Source organism: Cervus canadensis, chromosome 30 (assembly GCF_019320065.1).
Source record: "Cervus canadensis isolate Bull #8, Minnesota chromosome 30, ASM1932006v1, whole genome shotgun sequence".
NCBI classification, from domain to species: Eukaryota; Metazoa; Chordata; class Mammalia; order Artiodactyla; family Cervidae; genus Cervus; species Cervus canadensis.
This window is the reverse complement of record NC_057415.1, coordinates 31,170,613-31,175,922: the sequence shown is the minus strand read 5'-3', so window position 1 is coordinate 31,175,922 and position 5,310 is coordinate 31,170,613.

Here is a 5,310-nt window from a genome sequence, read left to right as displayed (position 1 = left end):
AAAAAAAAAAAAAAAAAAAAAGATTTAATTTAAAAATGAAAAGAAAACTGTATTACCTCAAGGACCTATCTTCAAGAAAGATCTTTCAATGTGTTTCCGCTTTGACTGACATCACCATCAAACAATATTCTACTGGTTAATATTGCAAGTATGATGTGGATTAAATGGACAAGTCAATTTGGAATTTCAAACCTTCAGAAGAAGATGATCTGTTCTAATACAACTCTTTCTTTGTGAGTGGGAGACAGCCTGTATTTACCCATTACTTGAAGGAGGAGAATTTTGTTTTATTTTTGCCTCGTACCCCTAACAGTGTCTTTTTGCTCCCTTCCTGGCAGGAAAGTGGCACCTTCTACCCTTAGCAATTCCTGCAGCTGCAACTCCTCCTGTCCTCTTACCCATATGCTGCATGCTTTCCCAATCATCCAGGTCTGGCTCAAATACCCTCTCCCCTAGGAAGCCTTCCTTGCTGGCCCCTTCCTCCTCCAGATGGCTTGGACTACGTTGCCTGTCTTGAGTTACTGGTCATGCTCATCTTATCTCCATACAGGAGAGAGAATCATGCATGATTCATCTCTGTGCCCTTAAGGGGCACATGCAGTGATAAGTGGGTACAAATAATGCCTATTAAATGGATGCAGGCCAGCGCCCTTTACATGGCTGATCGCAGCTAGGACACTGCGCTCCCTAACACTCTTTCTCTTCTATATTACTTTACACTCTATCACGCTTATCCCTTTGGCAAAATGTTTTTGAAAGGGCTAGGGGAGGTGAAGGGCTTCCCCAGGGGCTGCACGGTAAAGAATCTGCCTGCAATGCAGAAGACCCAGGAGACTTGGGTTCAGTCCCTGAGGCAGGAAGATCCCCCGAAGAAGGGAATGGCAACCCACTCCAGAAGTCTTGCCTGGAGGATCCCCATGGACAGAGGAGCCTGGCGGGCTGCAGGCCACGGGGTCGCAGAGAGCCGGACACGACTGAAGCGACAGAGCACACACGCACAGGGGAGATGAAAGAAAAAGATTTCCAGATCTGATCACAAAAATTCAGAACGTAATAAACACAATAAAAAGGCCACCAAGAAACTGAGAAAAATGTTTGCCACAAATATGACAAATTGAAATAAGAAATCCCATTTTTAGCTTCAAATTGGCAAAAATAAAAGTTGTGGTTTTGAAGCATATTTAATGACAATTTCATTGAAAATATTTGAACAGAGAAAGCCTAGAAAGTCAACACCATTTTAACAGTGATTAGACCAAAATTTTGTGATTATGGGTTGTTTTAAGTTTTGCTCTTTTCCTCTTGTTTATAACAATAAATAAGCATTGCATGTATAATCATAAGAACAAAGCAACAGATGTCACTTTTTGCTGAATTCCCTATATTATAGGATAAAACTCCATGTGTTTCAGAAAATGGTGAGATGAAGATATTGGAGCATAAATTGGCACAACTAAGAGGACAGGATATATTAAGTGCATATTAACAGTGTATATTGGCGCTTCCTAGGTGGCGCTAGTGGTAAAGAACCTGCCTGCCAATGCAGGAGGTATAAGAGACACGGGTTTGATCCCTGGGTGGGGAAGATCCCCTGGAGGAGAGCATGGCAACCCACCCCAGCATTCTTGCCTGGAGAATCCCATGGACAGAGGAGCCTGGTGGGCTACAGTGCATGGGGTCTCAAAGAGTCGAAAAACTTCTGCTTTTAGTTTTTAATTCTAGTGATTAGAATAGAAAGTGATTAGGAAATCAGACAAAGATGGAAGTAATGATTTACATACAGAAATATTCATTGCAGAGCTTTCTAAAATGTGGGGAAAAAATTGGCAATAACTAAGTGTCCAATACCAAGGATACAGGTTAAGTAAATTATGTTCCTACATGGAATAGTAGGCAATCTCGAAAATGTCATTTATAAAGAATATTTAAATAAGATAATAAATTGTTAGGATATGGAAATTCAGTGTAAAAAGTTCAAATAAAACCCAAGTAAATAGTGTGATCTCCAACATATGTACATGTGTATGTACATACACAAGAGAAAGGGCTCAGAAGATTATACCAATATGTTAACAGTGAATATCTCTGGGTTTATGATTTATGGGTGATTCTAGTTTTTTTCATAATTACCATGTATTTTTTATCATCGGACAATCATTTTTAAAAAGGTCCTCATGATTTGTAACTAGTCACAGATTGCTTTATAGTATGACCTAACTGCGCAAATTTACATTACTCTGACCCAACAGTTCAGCCTTTAGAAACAGAGTTCTTGTATGTATCCAGTATTCACAATTGCATTGTGAATTGCATTGTGAAATGCATTGTGGCCAAAGATTGGAAGCAACTTGAATATCCAACTTAGAGGTATAGTTAATATAGACCTGTATTATAGAGTCTTCTGCAGTCATAAACAAGAATGAGGAAGCCTTTTGTTATTTCATTATATTCTAATATTAATCATAGTAAATATCTTATGATATTATTGAATTATTATTATTCTACACTAATACAGAATGTACTCCAAGACAGGGTGTTAAATGAAAACAGCAAGATAAGAGCAAGGTATAGAGGAAACCTCCAACTGTGTTGAATGAGTATGCATTTATGTAGATAGACTTTCATGTAGCGATATCTATAAACACTTGCTTCTATAATCACAAAATAACTCTTGAAGTTACACAAGAAACTGGGAACACTGGATGCCTCTACTGGGGGACAGAAGTGGGACAGAGATGTTTTAGAGAGATCTTCTAGACCTTTTGGTACATTTTGAGTCAGGAACTCTATTGCCTATTCAAAATTAAATAATTCAAAAAATTAGAATCAAAATGAACAACCACTTTCACTGTTAGAAGCTTGGACAGTGGATTCAATTTGCCTCAGTTTGAATCCAGCTGCATTACTTGGTGATTGTGTAAACATCAGGGAAATGTCTTAAACGGCTGTAAGCTCAATGTCCTCAGCCACATAATGGAGGTGATAATAACTCCTGCCTGGAGGGATTGTTGTAAGGATTAATGAGATTGTTAAATGAGAGCTAAATGAGATAATCCATGTAAAGCGATTTATTTTATATGTAACATTTCATTTTTATTCTTTGACTGCCCTGGGGATGGCCCGTCCATGGCCCCATCAGCATACTCTCTGCCTCCCCAGAGTGGGACCAATTTCACGAGCTTGTGCACATTTAATGAGTTAATATATTGTAGTTGAAACCCCTTAAACAGTGTCTAGTTCATAGGGGAAGTTTAACAACGGTTTTTCACAGAAACATCCTTTCAAAGGAGATTTCCATTTCCCCCTCACATCTCTGAGTTCATGGACTCCCTTTATTTCAATAGTTTCATTATATCTTTCCTAGAATGTCTATGTAGACATTTTTTAAGCCGGTGTATTCTTTTCTAATGCTATTCTGTTCTGGCTTTAAGGTTTAAAGTAGCTGTTCCTTTCCCTTCCTTCTTTCCTTTCTTTCTTTTTTTAATATTTTCTTGGCTGCACTGAATGGCATGTGGGATCTTAGTTCCCCCATCAGGGATCAAATCCACATCCCTTGCTTTGAAAGCATGGAATCTTAACCACTGGATGGCCAGGGAAGTCTCTCCTTTTGTCTCTTCAAAAATTTTAATACTGATTGTTTTAAAGTTTCTTCCAAGCTGTTTTATTATCTTCAGTTCTTGGTGTGCAAAATCTTGTGCTAGTTGTAGCTGCCGACTGCTTGTGGCTTATTTCCTCACATGCATCGTAAAAGCCCATCCTCATGGGGTTTCTGTGAGCAAACTGAACCCCTAATTGTGGAAGTGTCCCTATTCCAGGACTTCATGGAACCTGAGGTCCCCAGAGTTTTACCAGTTCAGGACAAGTTTTCACCTGTCCACTTGGAATCCTCACACCAGACAAGTGACGGGAACACACACCCCAACCCTACATTGGCTCATCAGGCAGCCTTGATGGTGTCTCGCTTTTTTAAAGCAGGTAACTAATTTTCATCTCCCTATGAGCACAGAGCCAGTGGCTGTTCTCTCCTCACAGGCAGGTATGAAATCTCCAGCCCCAGCTACCCAGCTTTAATTTCCTATTAGCCTTGAAAAGTGAAAGTGTTAGTTGCTCAGTCCTGTCTGACTCTTTGCGACCCCAGGGACTGAAGCTCACCGGACTCCTCTGTCCTCAGGATTCTCCAGGCAAGAATACTGAAGTGGGTTGCCATGCCCTTCTCCAGGGGATCGTCTTGACCCAGGGATTGAACCCAGGTCTCCCGCATAGTGGGCAGACTCTTTGCCATCTGAGTCACCAGGGAAGCCATCCTATTAGCCTTGGGCTCTATCTTATCTCATCTACTTCTGCTTTACTGACTATGCCACAGCCTTTGACTGTGTGGATCACAACAACTGGAAAATTCTTAAAGAAATGAGAATACCAGACCACCTGACCTGCTTCCTGAGAAATCTGTAGGCAGGTCAAGAAGCAACAGTGAGAACTGGACATGGAACAACAGACTGGATCCAAATAGAGAAAGGAGTACGTCAAGCTTGTATATTGTCATCCTGCTTATTTAACTTACATGCAGAATATATCATGCGAAATGCTGGGCTGTATGAAACACAAGCTGGAATCAAGATTGCCAGGAGAAATATTAATAACCACAGATATGCAGATGACACCACCCTTATGGCAGAAAGTGAAGAAGAACTAAAGAGCCTCTTGATGAAAGTGAAAAAGGAGAGTGAAAAAATTGGCTTAAAACTCAACATTCAGAAGACAAAGATCATGGCATGCTGTCACATCACTTCATGGTAAATAGATGGGGAAACAATGGAAACAGTGACAGACTTTATTTTTGGGGGCTCCAAAAGCACTGCAAGTGGTGACTCCACTTGCTTGCCATTTGCAAGCCACTTGAAAGCCATTTGCTTGTTCCTTGGAAGAAAAGCTATGACTAACCTAGAACAGCATATTAAAAAGCAGAGACATTACTTTGCCAACAAAGTTCCATCTAGTCAAAGCTACGGTTTTTCCAGTAGTCATATATGGATATGAGAGTTGGACTATAAAGAAAGCTGAGTGCTGGAGAATTGATGCTTTTGAACTGTGATGTTGGAGAAGACTCTTGAGAGTCCCTTGGACTGCAAAGAGATCCAATCAGTCAATCCTAAAGGAAATCGGTCCTGAATATTCATTGGGAGGACTGATGCTGATGCTGAAGCTGAAACTCCAATACTTCGGCCATCTGATGCGAAGAACTGACTCATTGAAAAAGACCCTGATGCTGGGGAAGATTGAAGGAGGGAGAAGAAGGGGACAACAGAGGAC